The following is a 27510-nucleotide window of genomic DNA, read 5'->3' on the forward strand; positions in this document are numbered from 1 at the left end:
CATCTTGGATCAAAATAGGTTGTTAATCAATGAAATCAATCAGAATCATGAGTCGAAGATACCCAATAACCTCAGCCAAAATGTAGGTCTAATTAGAGAGCATAACAACAACATTAGGAAGGTGGTTGATCTTTACGGTCACATTTCGTGCTCTTTCACTAAATCCATGGAATCTTCTGAGGTGGATTCAGGAAGGACGACGGAATCGGGTGGAAAGCATGGACAGAAGAGGAGAAGACATAAGCAATGCTGAGAGGAGAGGAGAAGGAAAGGTTTTTGTTTTTTTAATAATAAAAAATGAAATGGCAGCTGACTCATTAAGTGTATGACGTGGATACTGTGCCACGTCAGAACTGTGAGAATCACAGTGTATGGCCAGTGTCACCCTAGCATTACTCATCTTACTAAGGTTCGTTGGGCCCTTATGAATTGCCACATTTGCAATACAACACCACATCTATTTAGATTTCATGACAAAAAGCTCAGATTAAAAAAAATAATAAAAAATTATTTGACTTTGATCCAAGGTTTTAAAAATGGATCACACCCAAACTCCTAAATTTAAAATTAAAATTCAATAGTAAAAAAAAAATATATATATATATATATAATATATATATATATATATATTTTTTTTTTTTAATTTTAGAATTTTGTGTTCTATATGGAATTTGATCATATTTTTTGATGTTACAAGGTGGTGCGCCTAAGAAATTTCCTTATTAATTTAAGCCTCAATTGAATATATATTTTTCAAAAGGTTACTTTTTTTACTTCAAAAGAATGATGCTAATTGGCCAATGCCCTTGACCTCCTTTCTCTCTCTTGTCCATAGTGAAAAAAGTAAACTTTCTGATTTGATTACCTTGTGACATTCAAAAATGTGATCCGATGCAATAGAGTTGTAGGGGAAAAAATTATATGAACTTTAAAAAAATATATTTATTTTTCATTGTTGAATTTTATTTTTAAATTTGAATGCTTGGTGGTCGTCCATTTTCAACACCTTGAATCAAGTTCGAATTTTTTTTTTATTTTTTTGTTTTATTTTTTAATATGAATATTTTAATGAAATCTAAAAGATTGTGTCGTAGAATTGTCAATATGGGCTCAATGACCCTTTTTAAGATTTGAAATCTAAAAAAATAAATATGTGGGCAGCGAGCAAGGGAGAGAAGCTCTCTTTGTTGCTGATATCATTCACATCACATTTTATACGTTTGTTGTGTTGTGAGTCAGCATGTCAGAGGGCGTCAAGGGCATGGGTAAAAAACAAAGTCTTTTAAATAAACTTTTTAGAAACTAAAAAAGAATTTACTTCCCATTTTCAATAGTAGAATACTAAATTTAGGAACAACTCTTGATTCCTATCTCTCGCTCTAGTCTTACTCTCTTGTTTTTTTTTTTTCCAGTGGAATCAGAATAAGGATGTACATTCAAAAAACCCAAATTAGACCAAATTTTTGAGTTCTATCTGGGTTCAAGTATTAAAAATCAAAATTGAACCCAAATTAAACCAAAATTTTTGAGTATTTTTAAGGTTCGGAAAGAATTGAAATTCAAAGATTTGTAAAATATTAAAAAAAAAAAAAGAAGGAATTTATGGGAGTCAAACGTTGGATGTAGCCATGCCAAAGCGTCTTATCAACTCACCAAGTGCTACTTTGTGCTAAAGCTAAGTAAAAATAAACATAATATAATAAATTTGTTCTCGGTCCTAAGAACCGGTTCGATCCGGTCTTTGAGGTGTAAACCCAGACTCGAACTAATATTTATCGGTTTCGGTTCGGTCTTAACCCGAACGAGTTCGATCCATATTCGTTCCGGGTTTCGGGTAAAATGTACAGACCTTTATCATTTACCAGAATCAGAGCTCAAGTATGATCTCCCTCGTGAGCACCTGCAATCAAAACCTCCGCTAACTTAACTCTAGAAGAGAAACACTAGATCTCCATCGAAGTGTCATTGTTTGGATCTCAATCAATTCATCTACACTCCTCGTTCAATTGAACTCGTGAACGTTGTGTGTTCTTATTCGATCCAATATATAATTTCTTGAAGCAATGAGCGTGGACTGAATTAGATTTCTAGATTGGGATAACCAGTAGTTTTTTCAATAAATTAGGATTTGAGTTCAGGGTTAATGCACTAGTTTTGATTATGGTTTTGAGTTTTGTATGATGGAGCTTCATGTTGGAAACAAGTTCTATATCGGTTATAACATCGGCAACAAGTTGTTCTGGGAAATCTATTTGGATTTGTTTTCCTTTAAATTTTGAGATTTTTTCTTTGGTTTTTATGCATTTTGATTCGTGAATAAGCTTGCTTTTGCAGGTACTGATATTCAGACAAATGAAGAGGTCGCCATTAAGCATGTAATTACTTTTTCCCCCAATTTTACTCTTAAAAACCTGAACTTGTTTGTTTGTTCTTGTTAATTGGTTTTGTTTCCTCCATTTAATTTCTCACTTGTTCGAGATAGAATGAAATACGACTAATACTAAAATCATGGAAAATTTAATTTTTAGTTAACACTATCTGGAGAAATTGTTCATTTTTGTACTCTTTTAGTTTTAGGTTGAAATTCTTATATTGCATAACAAAACAACTAGAAGAACAAAACAAAACCCTAAATATTATTCACCACGATCTAGTTTTCTTCTTCCTTTTTCTTGCACAATCGTTTTCTTCTTCTTTTGGAGTGGTTGATCGAAATCTTCAAGTTGTTAGAATTTCAAACTCCCTAAGCCCTAAAAATTGACGAGTTTGAATGTGGGGTAATTTTGGAATTTTAATGGATTGATATTTGGAGCTAAGGTTTTGAGGGACCATTTAGATAGAAAAAGTTTACTTAATAGACTGTTAGGATACTTGTTGATACCCTGTATCTCAGAACAAGCCCCCAACTGTACATGTCTTATTTATCCTTTCTGAGGATCACTACAACTGTCCTCGGATTTTGCAACATCCTGTCCATTGTCTCAAAAGAGTGCCAAGTCAAGTCAACGTGAGGACATTAATCCCCATTTTGAAGTGCCATCCCCAATCAGCTCGTTAAAAAGCATGCAACTGGGGATGAGTAAGTTTATCCTTAAGCTTGGATCTTCTTTCAATTTGGTCGAGTCAAACCTAATATAACAAGATAAAGCCTTGATTCCAGCTTGAGATCTTCGTCCAGCTTTCCCTTGTCAAATACAATATAATGAGACAAAACATTAAAATTGATTTAAACACCCCTCTCATGAAAATCAGAGCATTAAATTTGAAATGCACAGTACTTATCAAAAGGGGTTAAGAAAGGATATTTTTGGACTAACATAACCCCAAACAGTGAAATCTGACTAACCCCTTATTAATTATATTGAGACACTAATCCCCCTCAAGTATGAACAATAATGAGGTTTGGGCACATTTCCCCAAAAATAGAGTCAACAATCCCATTCAACTTAGCCACTGGTTGGAAACTAACTTGGACCTTTCATGTGGTAACACTTTCCCTTGGAAACTCAGTTGTAAAAACCCTTACCACATATTGAGGGAGGGTTTTAAACCTGATTTCTTATCTCAATTTAAAAAGCACATGCACTTAACTCACTAACTGCAAATTTATTACTCATCATTTCCTTAATCTCTCTTATCTAGCTCTTCTGTTATTGACTTGATCGTCATAGACTCACATCAATGCCTCGTCCTTTCTTCCTTCAATAGTTGCAGTAACTACATTGGGAGCCATTAGAAGAAATCAACTTCGAGGACGAATCAATCGTTGGATAAAATCAAGGTTCATCCAAGGAGTATCACCCAGATCTCGAGGAGTGGAAGTTCGAAAAAGCCTCCCCAATCTGCCAAGGTCTATTAAGTCATTTTCCTTAAATATAATTAGATATGGGACATATACTAGTAGTAGTAGATATGGATACCTCATTATAATAATTGTATAATATAGTTAGGTAATGGGCAAGATGCCACTAGATAAATATTTTTCTTTAATATGATTTAAGAATAGTTTTGGAGGCATAAAAAAAATAGGGAAGGGACGCCTGCTGATTGTAATATTTGTTTTATCTTTTTTCCACTGTATTTTTACCACTATAATGAGAGAAGGCAGACTGGTGAGTCGTTTTATATAGGTAGATAGACAGTTTTGTTGGTGTGTGTGTATAACAGTGGGATACATTTGTAATTATATTAATTTATTGTTAATACATATGCTTAGTTGAGTGCAATGCTCACTAAGAGAAATTATTCTCAGAACTTCAATTTGGTATTAGAGCACCTTCGGCTATGTTCATGTTCTTTGTCATTGATGACATTAGCATGACATCAGCCCTTGTTTTTTTCTCTGGATCACTTCAAAACTTCAATTTCCGAGAGATTTTGCTCTCTCCAGTCCCATGGGTTTCTTCTAGGTTAATTTTGATGATGTTTGATGTGTTTATCTTGTTCTAAAGGATTGTTGACTAATTTTATCGAAACTCATACTTTTGTGATCCGATCGTGATCGTTTTTTCGATTGCAAAACCCCCTAAAGAGGGTTGGTCATTTTTGTTCTTAGAGGCCACCTATTACCTCTATTTGCCAATCTGTTGGCTGTTTGGTGCTTTTTTTGCGACCCCTATTTGTGCCATATTAGGGTTTTGACCCTAATCATTGTTTTTACTTCTTTTGAACTGCTTGGTTTTATCCTTAAAGGTCATTTATTGCCTCCATTTTCCAATCCGTTGGCTGGTTGATACTTTTTTGAACCCCTTTTTGTGTCAGATTAGGTTTTGGTTGCTATATTTTTGGCCAATCATTGGTATTTCTTTTTTGGATATTTTAACGTTGTTTTGGATCTGTTTAATCTAGATCTTATTCTCTTATATCAGGATGTGTGTAATTTTTTTCAATATTGTGTCTTGATAAATCTAATGGAGTCCAAGAGTCTTGCTCATTCATATCTCTTTGACTCTCTTCCTTACTCTATCACCAATATTAAATTTAATCACTACTACACTGAGGGGAATATAGGAGGTGCCCCATATTAAAGTTTTAACGTCGGATTTAAAATAAAATGATGTTACAAAGCTAGAATTTTCGCGGTAGATCGCCTGAAAATTCTAAAAAGGTTTGTAATGTTGATTTTTTTAAAAAATCGACGTTACAAATATGTTTTTTTTACGGGATTTTCCGCGAGGTGTTTATAACGTCGGTTTTATAATAAACGATGTTACAATTTTTTTCATGGGAGGGTTATAACGTCGATTGTATCTACAACCGACGTTATACAAAAATGATGGCTTTTAGCGAATATTTCACTTTCTCGCACGCGAATATATCATTCTCCCTCTATGAAAAAACAACTCTTTTGCTCAGGGGTGGATTTACAGTGGGGGCACTTGCTCCCACAAGAATTTTCAAAGTCTATGGATAGTGAGCTATTGCGACAAATTTTAGTGGCGGATAAAAAAATCTACCACAATTGCCCCCACATTATTTTTTTTCCATTCTTAGTTGCCCCCACAACTATTTTTTTTCACTCTTAGTTGTCCCCACAATTTTTTTTTCTACTCTTGGTTGACCCCACATGAGCAAAATCCTGGCTCCGCCCCTTGCTTTTGCTTTCTTCTCCTCTCCACCTAGGGTTTTGACAAGAACAACTCCAACGATTTTTCAAGTAACTCTCTCTCTTTCTTACACGCAAAGGGGGCTTACAAGCAAAAAGGGGATTTTGTTCAAGTTTTTGGTTTTGTGGTCAGGGTTTTGGTTTCTATATTGAAGATGCTTGGTTGCTCTGATTTTCATTTGATTTATATGGTTTTTCCGCTCTCTTTGAGATGCAATGAGGTGTATTATGTTTGGATTTTGATTTTCTACAAATAAGATATTTGGTGTCACGTCTTGAAATCCCAACACGAATCCCAATGACTCCTCTGTTAGAATCTCGAGGTGTGAGGTGAACAAACACACAACTTGATAGAACAACCACAAGCAATAATGCTTATGGAAAAAGAAATACATGCAACGGAGCAACAATTGACTAACATCTATATAAGATTCTAGAGTAAGCGGAAGCAATTGCCAAACATTGATATAAGTTAAAATCCTCAATCTTATAATACATCAGATTACAAAAATTCTTAAACTAACATGTTTCTTATCTATAAGCAAAAACTACTAGGATCCTCTACTAATCCTCAAAGAGACAGCGGTGGCAGAACATCAACTTGATCCTTCTCAGGGACCTCCTCAAAGAACGGCTCCTCAGAAGCTGAAAAATCTGAAAGGAGAAGGATAGGGTGAGTAACAAAGGAATGTTACTCAATAAGATGAACGCCATTTTAACAGCGAGTTATACATGTACGAGTAATGTAACATATGATAAATGTCTAAACATACTCAGTAAACAGTTATAATAATTTCAATCTATCATTTAAAGTAACCTATGCATCTTTCAAATAAAAACATCTATCAAACATTACAAAATAAGAAAAAGATACATAATAAGAACACAACGGTGTAGTCGATAAGAAAGTAGAGGAACACGTCGAAGTAACCGTATCGGCTAAGGCAATTCGTTATTCTAGACTTTCAATCCGACGTGGAATCCCATCGTTATAATCTGATTTTGTAGTCGGTCTAGCATACCACAGTTGGATGATCATTTATCCAGCTAAGACTAGCCATTGACCAAGAACCCAATACTGAGTTCAAATAACGGTGAGGTTGATCGTTTTACGACTATAGACGAATAGTGATCACTAACTAGCCTAGGAGGCTTCTCGTGTAGAAGCCTATCAAGAGGCATGTGAACCCCGTCTATCTCTACACTATACGGAGACTACCTTTACATACAACGTTCCCCAGGAAATAAGTAGGAGAAATTTTCGGATCTCATAAGCTGTAATATGCTCTAAGGTATCCCATACTACCGAAGAGCATATGACATTTAGCGCTATACTAGATTAACTTGCCGCTTCCGGATACACAGCAACGCGTCACTCTTTATGGGTTTTTTACGAACCTTTTCTGGTAAACAAAATAGTTTATTTTGTATATAGTATATCATTTCTTTTAATCGAAAATACAAACAAGGTCTGGTAGTGCCCTCCAGTGACAATCATCTGTCATTTCTATCCATCAACCATCCCATCCCTTTATCAATCTATCACGTTTTACGTGGCACGACCATTACGTAGAATTGGAAGTACTGTCCCATCAATCAATCGAGAACATATGTTCTTCTTATCCATCCATCAATCAAATTGATCAATCTATCATCTAATTTCCATCTAAGTAATTATCAAAGTAATTCGAAACTCATAAGGTATCAACCAATTCCATTCAATTGTTTTGATTGAGTCGAAAGACTCGGAAAATACGATAAAACCATAAGACGTAAAAGCTGGAAATCTGTGAAAATTTGGCTAAGTGTTGAAAAAAATGAATTTTCAAAGTTGTTGAAATTGAAAATGCGTTTTTGTACATGAAAGTCCTCGACAACATGAGAAACACTATATAATTTTTATTACTTAATTCAAAGGAACGCTTAAAATATCGCGTTTTGAAAATCGGGTGAAAACGTCGAATTTTACGTTTTGTTCTTGAAACCAAAAATTACATTTTGATATGATGAGATTTAGATCTTAAAACCATTCCCAACGTTTGAAATGGGGGGTAAAACCTAAATTTCAATAAAGAACTTGAAGTAATTGGGTATATATAAATGAAATAAAAGTATGAAATGTGTTTACATATTATATGGAAGCAAAAAAAAAAAAAAAAAATTGGAACTAAACTCAACATTTGGATTTTTTTTTTCGAATTGCTGATTTTTCGTCGAAACTTAACCAAAATCGATCCAAACTTTATACTACTCATAAAATGCATAAAATACATCAAATGAACTAAAATAAATAAAAAATAACCATGCAAATATGATCCAATACGTTCAAATATGTATAAATATAATGAAACAATTGATCTATCGAAGATCGCATGGATTTTCTATGAAATTATTGCACCACTAGAAGGTAGAAGAGAAGGCAACCTACTTCGGGCTATTCTCTACGGTTCAATGGAGTCTAAAGATTACCTCCGATCGATCTCAAAGATTTTCCTCCGACGAAAATCGACGTTTCTAGCGTCTACGCGTAACCCTCGACGAGAGGAACAACTTTCCTTCTTGCGGCAAAGCTCGGATCGTTCTCGTTAGGCATAGATCTAAGTTGCAAATCTCAAGGAAAAGGAAAAATGATTTAGTTTTGTTTGGAGAGGAGAATAAGAAAAATTAGATATTTCTAATTAGCGACTGATATTTATAACTTAAGTTGGGACGTACACGTTATTTCAAGAATTTGGACAATCTTATACTCTATTTCGGGTGATTTTTTGGCACGAATCAAATGGTATGACCGGATTCCTCAAATTATATCTCTAAAGTGTCGTTTACTAATTTGGTAATTACTTGATGCGAAACTCGAGGATTTGATAACTTTTTCGATTGACTTCTGATTAAGTCCTGCTTACAGGCTAAAGTATGTTTCTCGACCCTTCTAAATCTATTGGTGAAGTTAATTTTCCTCAAATATTAGAAATTAATAATCCATATTTTTGAATCAACGTAAAAACTTAAAATTCTTTCCTCGAGATACATATTAAGATTTTCAAGTCATTACATTTGGATTTGATTCTTCTATTTTGTTCTTCTTCTCTCTACCTAGGGTTTCAACAAGAACAACTCCAACGACTCTTTAGGTAACTCTCTCTCCTTCTCTCTCTTACAAGCAAAGGGGGCTTACAAGCAAATGGGGTTTTGTTCAAGTTTTTGGTTCTATGGTTAGGGTTTTGGTTTCTATATTGAGGATGCTTGTTTACTTGGATTTTCATATGATTTCTATGGTTTTTTCCCCTCTTTGAGATGCAATGAGGTGTATTATGTCTAGATTTTTAGTTCAGAATATGTGTGCAATCCATGTTATTGTTGTCTTTTTTTTTTTTTTTGTTGCTTTTCTTCTTTGTTATTCTCTTATGAAAAAGAGATCCAAATTTTCAGTGCCGATTCATCTTCCTTTTTCGTTTACTTTGTTTTTCTTCAAAAAAACACTTTAAAGGCTAAATTTTTTATGATTTTTTTTTTTTTTAAATTTCTGTCGAGGTGCATAATATTAGTATATCTATTTTGTTTCGAGCTGTATCAAGTTTTTAAATATGAGTGTCAAATAAGAGATAAGCTCGGGTAATTGAGAGTAGTTGTTTTCAAATTGTGCTGAATTGAAAATTCAATCATGCTCTGTTAATTGGATAATATAAAACATGCATCTCTAAAACTTTCCTTGCCTTGTTTGTGTATTGATCACATTTCTATTTTGGTATCTTTGCTTAGGCAAGCTCTTATCATTTCCACCATAGAATTGACTCTATACTAGTTGTAAGTTTTTTGAGTTTTATTGCTTGATTATCTCACTTGTTATACAATGATTGTTTATTGTTTTTTTTGTAACAATAACTAAATAACCTAATAGATCTTTGCAGAAGAATATCAAGAAAGAGGGAAAGTAGTATAAGCAACTATAAGCTTTAATCTGTCATATATTTATTTTCTTGTGCTTATTACTTTAATGATGAATTCCTTGAATATGCTCAATATGAGTTGATTTAGGCACTAACAGAACAAGACCCATTTAAGGATTAGAATGCTCTTCAGATCTAGACCCAACCCAACAAGTATTTGAATGATATTCCCAAACCCATTATTTATGTTGGTTCAAAGTCTCTTGAACTCTCCTCCCAAGCATCACATCTCAACCAACCAAATTAGAATACCCATGCCCCTAGCCCAAAATTCCCCAATGTGATTGAAAGCAAGACCGAAAAACATATATAATAGCAGCCCGCGCCACATGTTCCTTGTTACTTTTAGGTATGGGATGCGACAGCAACAGACCCGAAGTTGCTGATGTTTCTGAAATCCTACCGGAATACTGTTCCTGTTCCTAGACATTGGTGTCAAGAGAGGAAGTTCTTATAGGTGACTGGCATTTTAATATACATTTTTTTTGGTCGGTCATTTAACACACATTTGATGTGGGGCTATGTACGCATTGCATGCTTGGTGGGCATATACAACATGATGGGTTCAAATAAGAGGTTGGGAGAAGATAAAGTCGATCAGGTTTCACTCCTCTTATATTTATACATGGTTCTTGCAGGGGATCGGCTATAATAATCATTGAGCCATGACTTCTTGGTGTTTTCTGAAGGGGACTGTTGAATGGTTTATCTTTTAACATCTTTCTAGTTTGGGTGGGAGTGTGCTTAGTTGTGCATCATGCCACATTTTGCAAACACATAAGGTGCCTAGTTTAGATGTCATGCTTTACATGCTAGACATTAAAATACCATTGAAAGGTTGAGGTTATATGGATTATGCATGGTGTTTGTTTCCATTGTGCATAATACTTGGACTGAATTCATTCTTTCTATTGCAGATGTTCTGGAGAATTATGGTGCAGTAAAATTCTTATTCTTATAATTAGCTTGGTTAGAGTTGAATAAAGAAACACATGTTGGAGATTTTGTGTATCATCAGTTTTCATTTACTTTGTAGGGAAAGCGTGACATCGAGAAACAACGTTTCCAACTCCCCGATTTCATTGGCGCAACCAGAATCGAGAAAATAAGATGGGTGCAACTCAATTCCAAAGCTATCTAACTAGTTACTAAAGTTATTTATTGGCTATTTTCATCTTCATGCCTTTGTAAATAATCATCGTTATTGTCACCATTAATCAATTCCATAAATTATTTATTCTCAACTTCCCTAGTCTCTGGCATGTCTAGAATGGGTGGCCTGATTTTTGTGCCCATCTTTCCTGTTTGAGCATTAAAAAGGACATTTATTTTATTCCAATATTTCAACGGACCTTTGCTGAGTTCATTTGTTTTTTTTTAACCTAAGGATAGGAATGTCAAGCTCAAAACATTGTAGGTAGGAACTTGGTCCATAAAAATTGCTCCATTCTAACAATATTAATTATATTTAATATATTCTTCTATTCATCAAGAAAAATAAGGTGGGTTTCTTTTCATTGCTTCCTTAAATACAAAAGACTATAAAACGAATCAAATTCTCATCTTTGAAAACATAAAATAAAATTAATTTTTCATTTTAATGTTGACATCCACCATTCTCACCAAAAAATTCGTTTCTGTTTTTGTGCTTTTGGATTTTATTGTTGGCAAGCTTTAGTCCTTGTTTCCTTGGTGAGTTTAGTCCATACATTATTTTTTAATCTCTAATTATTTGTTTCATATGATACTGTGAACGTTGTTGAACTGCCACTTTCTTCTCTTAATTAAGGTGTTCTATTGATCTATTCTACCATATTTGATTGTTTTGATGACTGCCCCTACACCATTTCTGTTGTTTTACTATTTCTTGAGATATCTCTAACTTAGTTTTGCATTTTTCTACTGAAATTGGTGAGAAGAATCTCAAGATTAGTGAAAATTGTGAAATCTTCAGGTCCAGAATTCCTAATTGCTGCAAATTCTATTAACCTCTTCTTCAATTCTCCAATTCGAAAGCTGGTTCTATATGAGAAAGATCGATGGATTGAGTTCGCAATGGTGTTTGGATCCGTAGGATTTTTGGAGCTTTGATTTTCTCGTACGATCTTGATTTCTGGTATTCTCGTTTCAAGGCTCTCTTTTATCTCATCTGTTTTTACATTTCTCTTCTTCAATATTTATAGCTATTGTTCTTGTTCTCTCACAATCCCTCTCTTTTAGGTTTTTTTCAAATTTGTTTTTTTTTCTCATCCTAGTTTTTGAATGTTTATGGTTTTGTAACATTTCAATCATTTACATTTGCCTTCTCTCTTCATTTTTTTATTTTCTCATTCTAGGGTTTCTTTTTTGTTTGAATTTTTGTTGATTTATGTGGTTGGAGACAAATCTGATTTTATTTCATTTCCCTCTCGTTGTTTCTCAGGCTGTTCTATGCTTCGGCTAGACAAAATTAGGGTGTTTTGGTCATCTTAGATGTTTACTAGATTTTGATGGTAGGCTTGGAAATGTGTTTTGGGTGGAACAAAGATGTTTAATTACACACGTTGAGTTTGATATCCGTGTTTGGATTGAATCCTCTGTTTTCTTTTCTCTTCCAATTGAATTTTGAATTTCTGGTTGTTGTTTGAACATTGAATTTCTGATTGACTGAGATATTATCCTTTGCTTATACACTTATTAGCCATATTGGCAAACTTGTTCTTCTATAAATGGTTGAGATTGTTATCCAATTGAACATTCAATACTTCTAAACCATTTGAATCTGTAAATACATCCTCTGGTTTTCAGATCCTTATAATCTGTTTTTATTCTATGTTGAAATTTTTGTCTAAATTGATTACTGCCTTCAATGGAAGCCCAGTTACTTGACCTGGCAATAAATCTGATGGCAGATGTCGTTCAGCACGAACACCACAACAAGATGAATGCACGGAATATTGTGACGGTTTTTGCACCTAATATGACTCAGGTTACTGAATATCTAATGTATATATAGGGAGCGGTTCAGCAGCCCTAAAGTTTGCCAAACATTTTTCAAAACATGGGTTAGAAGTTTTTGAATGAGCTGATTTTTTGTGAGGATGATCTCTATGACGAGGAGATCATCCTCTCCAAAAATCAGCTCATTTTGAAATTTCTAACCCTAGTTTACAAATTGAAGAATCGTGGACCGTCCAATTTTTGTAAATCACTTTTGATGGGTTTAGAAGAATAGGCTGATTTTTGGTGAGGATGATCTCCTCATCATAGAGATCATCCTCACAAAAAATCAGCGCATTCCAAAACTTCTAACCCATGTTTTGAAAAAATGTTTGGCAAACTTTAGGGCTGCTGAACCGCTCCCATATATATATATATGGGTCCCGTTTAGCACCAAACATTTGGGCCAACATTTTAGCCAACTATTTTTGTCCTACATGGGTTAGAAGTTTTGGAATGGGCTGATTTTTGGTGAGGATGATCTCCTCGATTTTTGGTGAGGATGATCTCTACGGTGAGGAGATCATCATCACCAAAAATCAGCCCATTCCAAAACTTCTAGCCCCATGTTTACAAGTAGAAAAATCATGGACCGTCCATTTTTTGTAAACCATTTTTGATGGGGTTGGAAGTTTTGGAATGGGCTGATTTTTTGTGAGGATGATCTCCTCACCGTAGAGATCATCCTCACCAAAAATCAGCCCATTCCAAAACTTCTAACCCATGTTTTGAAAAATGTTTTGCCAAAATGTTTGGTGCTGAACATTTCCCTATATATATATATTGATGAGGAGATCATCCTCACCAAAAATCAGCTCATTCCAAAACTTCTAACCCATGTTTTGAAAAATGTTTGGCAAACTTTAGGGATGCTGAACCGTTCCCATATATATAGATATTTATGTGTGATGCAATAAATAAGAAAACATTCAATATTTACATGGTTTGTTATGTCTATGTCCCCAGATAAGATATGAGAAAGTTTTACTTGCTTGGAAGGGCTTCTAGCTTTGACTAGACAGGGTTTGTGGTAGTTCCTTCTATATATAGTTAGTAACCTCATATGTTCATAATTTTTTTATTTTTTATCTATTGTCTATTGAATTACACCCTACATCATAGAATATTTGACTTGTGATTTGGGCTTGATGGATGGGGAAGCATGTATTTTGGCTCAAGCAATGATGTCCATTCAAAGCAATTTTAAAGCAAGATCCAGCTAGTCATGAAAAGGTAAGTTTAGTTTCAATGCAACTGCTACCATATGTATGTGTTTTTTCCCTGTTAATGATCCATTAATGCTATGCTTGTAGTGTTCATGTTTTTTTTATAGATGGAACCCAATGTAAAAGTAACGAACAAAATATGAAATGGGTTGTGCTGCATAATTATGTTCTGTCACATGGACCATTTTCTTCCCAGAGGTTTTGGTGGTGTGTGAACTATGAATGGTCTCAAGGGATGCCAATAAAAAAGAGTTAGTAAAAGCATGGTTCTTTCACCAGTGTTTCTTCTCTCATTGCATTGTTTGTGTACTTAGTTGCTACTCAGGGAATGGTTTTTTTTGTTTGTTTGTTGTTTTTTCCCTCCAATTCTTAAGGTCTATTGAATGTAGGCCATGTTGTGAATTGGTAGACGTTTTTATCAATAGGTCAAAAGACCTGGTGATTCACAACATAATTTCTTCAGTATGATTGAGCTGGTGAGATGGTCTAGTCATATTTTTTCTATGATTCCTGGGTATGGGAAGGGGGTATATTAGATAATTTTTCAATATCCATGGCACATACACAGGCATGGTCTATTTCGAAAATCATTCATAATATGGCCACATATACATTCATAAGCCTGTCTAACCAGTGTTTGCGAGAAATGGACTGAAATTGGGTGATCCAACCATGATAGGATCTAGGATAGTGATCTGTAAGGAAAGGAAGTGATCCCCATTCCAATATTAAGTTTGGTCCCTTTCTCTTTGTTATCATTCTTTTATCCACAAGAGACCAGGAGAGACGTAGTTGGGTCACGTCAAGATCACTCTTAACACCTTGCATCTCCGTTATCATTGATGAGCTGGGCTACAATTCTTTAATTGGCGGTTATGGTCAAAATCTGTACCGCCCTAGACATATATTATTGGGTGTAGTGCTCATTAGAATCTTGGTTGAATGGGCAACCTGATTCGTCAGAACTGACCTCATCTACACAAAAGTCTTGTGCAACTATTTTTAGCAAGAATCTCTATAAGGAATGTTGATGCTAGAGTTAGACCAAATATCTATACACTCTTAGATCCTACTAATGGAAATGGCCTCAAGGTGGATTATTCATTTTCATCTGAGATTTCAAGTGTATCCTCGTTAATTGTATGTGTGGAGATTTCCTTAGAAAACTGCTCCACAGAACCATTAACAGATGAAGAGTCTAATCGAAGTCCCGAATCTACTGACCACCGAATCTACTGACCATGCATCTGAAACATACAAAAGGTGATCTCTTGCTATACTTCAATCCATAATGGTTGTTGAGTTACTGGTTTTCTCATTTTTCTTCATACTTGGCTGTTTTATTTGTTCACCTAGTAGGTAGTAATAAGGGTAAATTACCATTTCGTGCGCTGAATATGGCAAATTTCAGATTCTAGTTCTGTTCATTTTAATTTTCAAAACATGCTTTTTAGCGACTTCTTCACTTTTATAAACCAGCGAGATCATCACATTTAGAATAAATAGCAGCGATCTCGCCACTTTTTAGCGAGATTGCCATTTTTCGAAAAAAAATATCAGTGATCTCGCTACCTTTTATCAGCAAAATTGTCACTTTAAAATTCCTGCGATCTCAATGTGCATGTTTTCGGAATAAAAATGAAAGTGTATTGGAATGGAAAGTTTAACAAAAGTTCCCCATGTTTTCGGACATTTCTCTAGTAATTATTTGGAAATGTGAAGGTGTATCTATAAAAAAAGAGGAAATATGTGAAGGTGTTGGCTCCATAGAGGCTGGTAATATCATGCACCACATTCTTGTAACCTAGCAACTATGGCGTCCATCTCTTCACTGAGGTATAGCTAAAAATCACGATGATTGGCAGTCATGGAGGTCTATTGCTAAAATTTGGTCTAGTAGAACACAGATTTTATGATTGGAAAAGAAGTTCCTAAACTTGAGGTCAGGTCTATTAGATTGTTAGCATGTTTTTAGGCTGTATAAAATCCAGTAAGTTAGGTGGTCACCTACTTGTTGTCTAATTTTACGCACGCAAGTATACGTATCGAAACAAGTAATAAAGTGATAAGAAAGTATCGTTCCCACGGAGACTAAATATCAATCTATTATTAATTACCAATTTATCTCAATCTAATTTTATCCAAACAAAAGTAAAAATAGGATTTAAGACTAAACAAGAAAACTAATGGAGGAAATAAACTTGCAGATTTAAAATCAATGAGTGATAAAATCTAGGTTTATAATTTCCCCCAAACAATCCACTTGATTTAATTCTCCTTCCCTCTATGATAAATTAATCCACTATGGTTGTCATCCAAGAATACTAAATTTTCTACAAGCCTCTTCCGATGGTCATGTAAAAATACCCTTCTAGACTAATTCCCTATATGCCTATGAGAATCAAATCAAGAAGAATTCATTAAGAATAAGTTCTCATAAGGAATGCACATGCAACCTGAGTATATTCCTATATCAAATTAGCATATGTTAATCTATCTAGGTCATGAACACAAAATAACTCTGCCGATATTATTAAGGTTCACCAAATCAATCCAATCAATGATCAGTTAATCAAATCGCATTAAACATTGGATAGAATAAACAATCACATGTGGGATCATAGAAGAAAGAAAGAAAACTAATCAAATATCATGAACGGGTTCCATTATAACCCTAGAATAGAAATTAGTTCTTCATTGAAAAGAAAACAAAATCACAAAAGTATTTAGCCATTCTTAGATTACAAAATTAAGAGAAGAGTTAAAGTTAAAGAAGATAAAACTCAAGAGCCGATCTCCAATTCCCGTCCTCCTTCTCAATCTTCTGCCTCCAAGAAAAATCCCAAAACTTCTGTCCTCAAATAAGGGTTAAACTTTCCTATTTATAGATATGGAGTCATTAGGGTTTAAGAGTCCCAAAATCTGTCTCTAATTCGGTCACCACAAATTAACGTGTAAAGCTAAAAACGTAAGCAGGCCATGGCCTCCCAATATATCATGCCGCGGCTTGTATTTCTATATTTCTGTTATGCAATTCTTGAATTCCCGCCGCGGCCTCGTTTTCTATCAAGCTGCGGCTTGAAGACTTTTTAGCTTGTATGCTTAGCTTCCTTCTTCCGAGAGTGAACCAATTTGGAGTCAGAATTTCTCCTAAACGTATGCACCTATCCCAATGTTCCATATTGTTCCTAATCTGTAAAATAAGCATAAAAATCAAATAAAAACATATAATCACATAAAAAGTATAAAACTAGCTAAACTTAAATAAAAACAACTAAAAGACTCTAAAATTAACAAAATATTATATTTAAAAGTGGTTAATTCGTAGGTATAAAACCTACTCATCAAATACCCCCAAACTTAACATTTTGCTAGTCCTCGAGCAAAACAAAAACAAAGAAAAACCTAATTACGGGAAAGAAATCTAAAATAAAGAAAACACAAGTGATGATACTAGCTTGATTCTCCACACTTGCCTCAAAGATTATGCAAATTTCACAATTCAAAAGAAAACTTTAGAAATTGAAACAGTCTAGATTTTCAACCCAAATGTCATTCAACCTCACCTTGAACCATCCACATATGTGCAAACAACCCCTTTTCACTTAATCAGTTTTCAACTCAAATCAGTTTATGCAATCAAGAGTAAACACAGATGATCTCTAGATATTGAAATTGATGAACTCCATAGGCTTACTTTTCATGCTATTCTCCACTAATGTAGGTTGTCACTCAATCAAGAATCAATAGGACTTTTATTCAGCTTGTAATGTGTGGCTAGGTTAAAGGTAGGATAAAAGGAAATTTTGTGGCTAGATCACCCCTTAAACACCTCAATCTCTTAGGATTCTCACAGAGCGCAAACTTACATTTCAACATCAAGTCACTCCGCATTCTCAATCTTGTTTCACTTCATTCCCACTTCATTCCCTTGACAACCTTTTATTCACCATTTTTTTTTTTACTTTTTTTTTATTTATAGCCCACTGCACCCCCAAACTTATCTAATTCAATGCATTCTTTTACAAGAAGGGATGTAGTAATAAGATTTTTTTTTTTTTTTTTCAACATAAATGCTTTCCAAACCCTCAACTAAACATTCTTGAAACTTTGCCTTCCACATTCCATGAACTTCACCTTCAACCCTTATTTGCATAGCTCACAATTATCCAGTATCAATCAATATGCCTAAGAGGTGATGGGTCAAATCTTGGAAAAATTAGACAAAAAGGCTTGGTTAGAGTTGTGGGTGCCAAAGAAAATTGGAAACAAGGCTCAATGGGGAAGACTAGTGATAAACTCAACATAGGTAAGCTTAAAAGGCTCAATCGATCCAAGAATGGCCTAAATCATGTCCCTAATCAAGTGCAACCTAGGATTTCGCCTCGAGTAACAATCAAATAAGTTCTAGAGTTCATTGAGATCATGGATCACACTCAAAAGCATAAACATTCTCCAAGTGTATCAAACAACTAAGTGTAGCAAGATTATAAACTCAATGTAAAAGAGTTCAAAACAAGGATGAATTTCATCAGAGTTAAGCACACAGACAAGTTCAACCTCCATCATTTTCTAAGAATCATGTATGTATTCAATCAAAATCATTATCATTGGCTGTAGATTATCAAGCAAAAATCATCACAAAACACAATTTTTTTTTTTTTTAGAATAGAAATTAAAACTAACGTAAACATGCCAAATCTAAACTTAAACACATGAAAGCAAACACAAAAATCAAAGAAAATTTTTCAGAAAAATACACTACTCACACCCCCAAACTTAGTTATTGCATTGTCCCCAATGTAATCAATTAAAATTAAAGGTAGGTGAAAGAACTTCCCTGAAATATTTATTGGTGGTCAGGAGTCATCAGCATCATCCGCGCCATCTTCATTGTTGTTATCATTCAGTCCTGGTGGTAGTGATGAAATGTTGAAGTTCGTGTTCTGTTACTTTTCACAATCGGTGGTTAAAAATCACGACTCCATAATAAGTAATAGTAACCCAATCACCTACAACCAAGATGACAAGTATAGCAACTACACTCAATTATTTCCAGCAAGCACCATGTATATCAAACAACCCCCAAACTTTTCAGCAACTTAACCTTTCCAACCTCTCTCATTGTCATTGAATTTTTCACAAACACCTGGTATGCACAAAAATTTAATGATCTCCCCAAAATTTAGTAATACCAGCTACTGTCACAAAGGACCGTACATATTGCAGCACATAGTACTCCACCAATCAAACACTCCCCACACTCATTCCAACATCAATCACTCCATCAATCACTCAACATCAATCACCGATTAAATCCATCAAACATTCTCAAACAACCACAAGTGTAATCAAAACTCGAATTTTTCAATCCAAATAAAAAATATTTATTCACAATATGCAACATAGGTTAAGTGAATGTAAGACTTACAGACAAAACCTGATGGTGCTTCACTTGATTTGGTCAAATCAGTAAAGAAAGTACTCGAAATATCCGTTGAAATTTGGTGAAATCATGGTCACAGATTTGATATCTCTTTCGCCACCCTTGGATATTGAGAGGGAGATATAAAAATAATGCTGGAGAAGAGGGAGAGAGATGAAGAGTTTTCTATCGTTGAGGCACGAAGAGACTGTTGGTTGTGAAATTGTATAACAATAGAAATAGTAGGGCAAGTATAACCCTTTTCTAAGTGGGTACGAGTTTGGGCCGAGGCCTGTTAAAATATCATGCTATGGCCCGCATTTTTATGTTTCTGATCAGTTCTGTCACGGACTCGTGCCTTAGCCTGAGAAGAGTTAAGCCATGGCCTCCATTTTAATATTTCTGATCAGTTCTGCCACGGACTAATGCCTTGGCCTAAGAAGAGTTAAGCCATGGCATCTTCGAACTGTGAGATCAGAACTGCTGTCTGTTTTAGATATAGCAACTGGGATTGAAGAAAGGCTTATGCTATTAAAATATGTGCTGCCAATGACTTGTGCCATGTTGCTAATGTAGTTGGTTTGCTTAGAGACTCCCAACATGTTTCAACACAACATAAGAAAATTAAAAAAAATTCTAAATATTTTAATAAAAGCAAACTAAATAACTTTTTTTTTTTTTTTTGAAATAAACAAAAATTAACGAAGAATAATGAAAATCAAAATAAATGGAGAAAGAGTTTAGAACACTTGGGTTGCCTCCCAAGAAGCACTTGTTTTAAAGTCCTCAGCCTGACTTTCTCTGAAGTCACGTCAGGTTTGCTAGAGTGGTGGTGAATTTTTGACGGTCAATTCCCCACACATCAGAGATCTCCACCTCCTTTATGATTGGGTTATGCCGACATTGGCACTCAATAAAAGGCTTATGATATTCATCAATACGGATTTTCTGCATGCTGATAGAAGGACAAATCCCCTTAATATCCGTTATGGACCATCCCAATGCTTTCTTGTAATCTCGCAACTCCCTTATATGGCTAGGAAGATACTTGAGCTCTAATGATGATGATTCTTGAGTTGACAGCTTCAAATGAGAACATAATGGTGGTACTTCTAACAACTCAAATTCTGGTTTAGAACGAGAGAATTTTAGTGCAGCCTCCAAGTATTTTACCAACTCAAAATACTTAAAATCTTTCTCATTGTAAGTATTAATGATTGCTAATTCAAGCTGATTAAATGGGAGTGTTTTTTCATGGTCATGTCGAACACATGTGTCCACTGCATCAATTCTATAGCAATCGTCAGGCTCTTCAGTGGGAAACTTTGTAGCTTTGAAAACATTAAACGTCACCTCTTGATCTTGAACTCTCATAGTAAGCTCTCCCTTTTGCACATCAATAAGAGTTCTGCCTGTGGCTAAGAATGGTCTGCCAAGAATGATTGGAACATCCTTATCCTCCTCCATATCAAGAATAATAAAATCCACAGGGAATATAAATTTGTCAACCTTAACAAGCACATCTTCAATTTTTCCCCTTGGATACTTTAGTGATCTATCCGCTAACTGGAGTGTCACAGTAGTAGGCCAAGCTTCTCCCAATCCCAATTTTCGAAATATAGACAGCGGCATTAGATTAATACTAGCCCCCAAATCACACAAAGCTCTACCAGAGAAGTGGTTACCTATTGTGCATGGTATAGTGAAGCTCCCTGGATCCTTAAGCTTTGTTGGAAGTTTCCTTTGAATGATAGCACTGCACTCTTCAGTCAAACCCATTGTTTCAAATTCACTCAATCGCCTCTTTTTAGTCAAGATATCTTTCAAAAACTTGGCATAACTTGGCATTTGCTCTAAAGCTTCAGCGAATGGGATATTAATATGCAACTTCTTGAAGATATTTAGAAACTTTGCAAACTGCTCATCATTTTTTTTTGTTTCTTGAAACGTTGAGGAAATGGTGGGGGTGGGTTGTAATGAGTAATATTTTCTAAGCCCGGCTGTTATGATCTTGGTTTGTAGTTTCTTTCTCTTGCTCACCCTTCTCTTTAGAGACTGTTTCTTCTGCCACTAAAACATCTGGTTCCTTTGGTTCCTTGACAACATCATTCAACTCTTTTCCACTCCTCAATGTGATAGCATTGCAGTGCTCTTTACCATCTCTTTTTGGATTAGTCTCTGTATTGCTAGGCAAGGTTTCTTGAGGACGCCTATTAATTGTTGAAGCAAGCTGACCCAATTGAATTTCTATATTGCGAATAGAAGCTGCTTGGCTTTGGAGTTGAGTTCTAGTCTCTGTCATGAATTGATTAGTGTTTGTCATGAACTGATTAGTGTTAGTTCCCATCTGATGTACTAGATCTTCCAAAGAAGGCTTCTTTTCTCTAGGGAGGGCTTGAGGATGATAACTCGGTTGAAACATGGGCTTTGCAGAAGAAGAAGCCTCAACTTGATTGTTGTTACTCCAAGAGAAGTTCGGATGATTTTTCCAGCCCAGATTGTAGAAGTTAGAATATGGATTATTTTGTCTGTTACCAATAAAATTTAGAGACTCTGGATTATTAGGGCACATATTTCCTGAATGATTGTCTCCACAAATCTCGCATGTAACAATAGGAGTTTGAATGACATGAACTCCAAATGAATCCAACTTCTTAGATAAAGAGGCCACTTGAGCAGTCAAAGCAGTAAAAGTATCTAATTCATGCACTCCTGCTGTTCTTCTTGGATTCATCCTCTCTGTATGGTACTGGAAGTTGTTAGAGGCCATCTCCTCTAATAAATTATACCCATCCTCAAATGTCTTCGCCATAAGAGATCCACCTGCTGCAGCATCAACAATCGTTTTAATAGATCCAACCAACCCATTGTAGAAAATTTGGATGATCAACCATTCCGGTAAAGCATGATGAGGACATCTCCGAAGTAAATCTTTGTACCTCTCCCAAGCTTCATAGAGAGATTCACTATCTAACTGCACGAAAGTAGTGATATCATTCCTCAACTTTGCAGTTTTTGATGGTGGAAAATATTTAGCCAGGAACTTTTTCGCCAAGTCATCCCAAGTGGTAATAGATTCCCTTGGCAATGAGTTCAACCAATTCTTCGCCATGTCCCTCAATGAGAATGGAAATAGTCGCAACCGGATGGCATCATCATCAACATCGTTATACTTGAAAGTAGCACATATCTCTAGAAAATTAGCTAAATGTGCATTGGGATCTTCGACATTTGAACCCTCAAACTGAAATGCTTGTATCATCTGAATAGTAGCCGGCTTGAGTTCAAAATTGTTGGCTTGTATCGTTGGACGACGAATACTGGTGTGAATCCCATCTACCAATGGAACAGCATAATCCCGCATAGACTTAGGACCTTCATTACCATTAATTTGGTCGGCCATTGTATGGTGTTGAGAAGCTTCTCGCTTATTCTTTCTATTTCTTCGACAAGTTTTCTCGATCTCAAAATCCAAAGGAACAAGCTCTGAATTCCCTGTACTATGCATACACTAACCAAACACCTACAAAATAAAAAAAAAATTTGGTCTAAAATCAAATATGATTGAATTAATATTAACAAAAAGATTAATAAATTAGTCCCCGGCAGCGGCGCCAAAAACTTGTTGTCTAATTTTACGCACGCAAGTATACGTATCGAAACAAGTAATAAAGTGATAAGAAAGTATCGTTCCCACGGAGACTAAATATCAATCTATTATTAATTACCAATTTATCTCAATCTAATTTTATCCAAACAAAAGTAAAAATAGGATTTAAGACTAAACAAGAAAACTAATGGAGGAAATAAACTTGCAGATTTAAAATCAATGAGTGATAAAATCTAGGTTTATAATTTCCCCCAAACAATCCACTTGATTTAATTCTCCTTCCCTATGATAAATTAATCCACTATGGTTGTCATCCAAGAATACTAAATTTTCTACAAGCCTCTTCCGATGGTCATGTAAAAATACCCTTCTAGACTAATTCCCTATATGCCTATGAGAATCAAATCAAGAAGAATTCATTAAGAATAAGTTCTCATAAGGAATGCACATGCAACCTGAGTATATTCCTATATCAAATTAGCATATGTTAATCTATCTAGGTCATGAACACAAAATAACTCTGCCGATATTATTAAGGTTCACCAAATCAATCCAATCAATGATCAGTTAATCAAATCGCATTAAACATTGGATAGAATAAACAATCACATGTGGGATCATAGAAGAAAGAAAGAAAACTAATCAAATATCATGAACGGGTTCCATTATAACCCTAGAATAGAAATTAGTTCTTCATTGAAAAGAAAACAAAATCACAAAAGTATTTAGCCATTCTTAGATTACAAAATTAAGAGAAGAGTTAAAGTTAAAGAAGATAAAACTCAAGAGCCGATCTCCAATTCCCGTCCTCCTTCTCAATCTTCTGCCTCCAAGAAAAATCCCAAAACTTCTGTCCTCAAATAAGGGTTAAACTTTCCTATTTATAGATATGGAGTCATTAGGGTTTAAGAGTCCCAAAATCCGTCTCTAATTCGGTCACCACAAATTAACGTGTAAAGCTAAAAACGTAAGCAGGCCATGGCCTCCCAATATATCATGCCGCGGCTTGTATTTCTATATTTCTGTTATGCAATTCTTGAATTCCCGCCGCGGCCTCGTTTTCTATCAAGCTGCGGCTTGAAGACTTTTTAGCTTGTATGCTTAGCTTCCTTCTTCCGAGAGTGAACCAATTTGGAGTCAGAATTTCTCCTAAACGTATGCACCTATCCCAATGTTCCATATTGTTCCTAATCTGTAAAATAAGCATAAAAATCAAATAAAAACATATAATCACATAAAAAGTATAAAACTAGCTAAACTTAAATAAAAACAACTAAAAGACTCTAAAATTAACAAAATATTATATTTAAAAGTGGTTAATTCGTAGGTATAAAACCTACTCATCACTACTTCACATTCTTACTAATGGATTGGAGGGGGCACATGTATGGTTTATAAATTTATGGTGTCACCACCACAATATTCTTTTCTATATTTGTTACTATATGGCTTTTCATTGTTTATTTTATTTGAGAGGTTTTTATGCAATATTGCACCTCAACCTCCGATGTCGTGCCTATGGTAGTTCATATGGAAGAAATTGCATCTCTAGAACTTGGTCAGACGACAAACTTCAAGTTTGTTTTCATCACCATCTGCTACCTCTCAAGTGGCTACCACTGAACTCCCAGATGTAACATTTAAATCCAATGGTGAATTTTTTATTCAATATATATATTGGGAGTTAGTAAAGTTTTATGCTCTACATCGATGTCTCACCTGATCGTGTTTTTGGATTCCACATGGATGTGGTCCATAGAAATAAGTGGTGCTTTGGTCCATATATATATGTATGTATGTATACTAGGGTCGCCATGGCAGAAATCTGATCTGCTAGATTTGAACCAGCAACCTAAGGATTAGATGTTAGGAATGCCTCCCAGAGTCCTTATTTTTATTTTGTAATATTGGTTGTATTATAGAAAACCCTTCCCAACAAAGCTCTCTAAAAGATTGGCTGTATTATTGTATTGTTTTGCAACAGCTGCACCTTCACTGATCATATCATGGAGCAAAATTATGAGGAGGATCATAGCATGAAACATTGAATATTATTGTAAATGCTCTGTGCACAGTTGAATATTTATGCAAAAGTCAACTGTGAAGAAACCATATTTGGCTTGAATCTGCTGAACAAAATAGTGGCATTTCTGAGTTGAGCACCCATTTACCTACTTAGAATTGGTTTGATTAAATTTTGGGAAGAAAAATAAGGCGAAGTGGATTTGGTTCACCTTGTTCACAATTACTTTGTCCACCATATTTTGGGAGAAACAGATATAGATTTGAACATGGTTTACTGTATTACCATGTGATGGAAGTTTATTTCTAGAAATTGTACCTTATGCGTATTTTAAGATCAAAGCATAGTTGTTTCATTGGAGATCTTGTTTATTGTACTAAGATGACTTGGTGTGGTTTTCTTTGATGTGTTTGATTGGGTTAAATCTCTTATTTTGGATATTGTCTACTGTCATTTAACATGGAAATTGTCTGCTGTCATTTAACATTGAAGTGGTAGGCATTTAGGGACATCATATGCAAAATTAACCATAATTATTTACTCTGAATTGTGCATAGACTTGTCTTTCTAGTCTAATGTTGAGCTAACTGGAGAAAAGTTATTCCGAGAAGCTTCCCATCGTATGACTGCCACTTGCTTTTATCTTTACGTATTAATTGTGGTATGTGGTCATCAATCATCTTAATTGAATCGCGAGCTATTCATAGAAAAATGCATCATAATTTTCTGATTACTGGACTTTTCATTGCACATAGTTTTACTGTCTACCAAAAAGAGCTGATTCAGTGGATGTGGTAGTCTGATGAGGGTAATTATTAAGCCATGTCCATCTCATGCAGGCTATATGGCAATGGGTCCAAATTGATGGTTGTATCCGCTATTGTTGTCCCCAAGGTGGGCACTACCCCCACTTTGTACTTGTATAGTTTGAAATTGTGATGGATGCCTATCAATTTTACTTTATGGTTCTTTGGTTTGACTAGTATCACAATTTTTGTTATTCCGTCAATCTTATAATCTCATACTATATTTATTACCATCTAACTTGTGATGGGGAACTAAAAGTGTCTCCAAGACGCGAAGCTGGTGCATCTCACCCAAGTGTCGTTGGAAGGTTATGAGCTCGCACTAAGGACATCTTGTGATCGGCTCAAGAAGATTAAGCTGCTTATGACTCTCAAATTCTTTCCTTTGAGTTGCTTCAGATGCTGTAAGTCAAGGGATGCAAAATTAGGTGGGTTGATAAGGTGTTGGTTTTGGTTTAGAATTTGCGTCAAGAGACCAAGTTCTATGAGTGACATGTTTGTTTGTAGTATTATGCGACATTTTGTAATTTTGATCGTAAAGTACTTGGTAATTTTGTAAATTATGACACATTGTAACTCTTTTTGTGTATAAATGAATGTGATAGAGAACCTCGATGTTCTCTATGTGGGTCTATTTTAACCGCAGGTGATAAGTGCGTAGACAAAAAAATTAAAAATAATTAAAAAAAAAAAAAAAAGTTTAGATACAAGTTTATGACCACTTTAGATATCGAGTTGTAACTGATGCCTAAAGTCTTAGACTTAGGACATCAGTTTTATAGACATCGGATTTTAACTCGATGTCTAAGGTATTTTTTTGGTATTAATACGTTTTGTTTTATAAATGCAGATTTGAAATGGTTTTTTGCTGTTCCAAATTCTGAGTTTTGGAATAGGTTTTAGCCGTTTCAAATCCTGAGATCTAGAATGGTTTCCAACTGTTTAATTTCATTAACAACGCCTCAATCAAAGATGGTCTATCAACCGTTTTAGACTGACGTAGGAACCATTATAAACCGTTCCTAATTTTGATTTTTTGTTGTAGTCTCAAGGAATAATTAAGGTTCAACATAAAAAATCTTTCAAAATGCATAACCCATGATGGCATCCTTCCAAATGCCATAGACAAACAGTGATGGACTCTTTATTGAGAACATGTACTGAATTGTTCCCTAGTATAAAATACGAAGCATTTATGTCTCACTTAATAAAATACTAACCTATTAAGGATCTTTTGTAGATTTTTTTAAGAAAAATATTTGGAATACCCTTTTAATAACTTTACAAGGAGGTTTGATAAAAGTACCATTGTAACTCTGTTTGTGGGATAGAGAAAAAAAAGTAATAAAGCAATTTAGTTTTCTCTAATTATTAAGTTTTGTTCTTCATATGAGATTTGTTTGGATTATCAATGAGGATCAATTGCTTACGTTGATCAACCAATAAACACAATTTTCTTCTATGCATATATTAGGTTCATTGCTGGCCTAGTAAGATTTCAAATCCTACAATGTGCTGTTGAGCTCACCTTGAGGTATCCAAAAACATGATCCGATGCCATAGGGATGTAGAAAAATATTTGATGAATTTTGAAAACAAAAATAAAAATTGAATTATTTTTAACCTTTGAATTTGAACTTCAGGTTTGAAGGTTTGGTGCGATTTTGATAATCCATTTTCAAAACCTTGAATGAAGGCCAAAATAAAAGATAAAAATACTGAATTTTTTTTTTTTTTTTTTCTTTTGGATATGAGTTTTTCCATGAAATGTAGAGGGTTTGTGATATTGAATAGCATTGATATCCATTTGGGCTCAACGACCCGTAATAAGATTTGAAATCATACTAAGTTAGTAAGAAAAGTGTTTATCTAATTTCTTATTTTACATA

At 34.7% G+C, this 27510-nt stretch overlaps 1 long non-coding RNA gene and 1 other non-coding gene across 21 annotated transcripts; both read left to right on the forward strand.

The window, feature by feature from the left end:
- Positions 1-1842: 1842 nt before the first annotated feature.
- LOC147406624 (uncharacterized) lies at positions 1843-26266 on the forward strand. 20 transcript variants are annotated; one of them, XR_015176515.1, is made up of 9 exons: positions 1845-2375; positions 3709-3850; positions 10191-10334; positions 10470-10487; positions 10589-10666; positions 11507-13764; positions 25373-25476; positions 25571-25709; positions 25881-26266. It is a non-coding gene; the product is annotated as an uncharacterized LOC147406624 (long non-coding RNA). The 20 variants fall into 20 exon arrangements; XR_015176512.1 differs by lacking the exon at positions 10191-10334 and adding an exon at positions 8703-8736 and having other exon boundaries at positions 1844-2375; positions 10470-10492; positions 10589-13764; XR_015176513.1 differs by having other exon boundaries at positions 1844-2375; positions 10470-10492; positions 10589-13764.
- LOC147406625 (small nucleolar RNA R71) lies at positions 22083-22189 on the forward strand. The gene has a single exon (XR_015177161.1). It is a non-coding gene; the product is annotated as a small nucleolar RNA R71 (small nucleolar RNA).
- Positions 26267-27510: the final 1244 nt, after the last annotated feature.

Source organism: Akebia trifoliata, chromosome 3 (assembly GCF_017979445.1).
Source record: "Akebia trifoliata isolate Shusen 1 chromosome 3, ASM1797944v1, whole genome shotgun sequence".
Lineage (NCBI taxonomy): Eukaryota > Viridiplantae > Streptophyta > Magnoliopsida > Ranunculales > Lardizabalaceae > Akebia > Akebia trifoliata.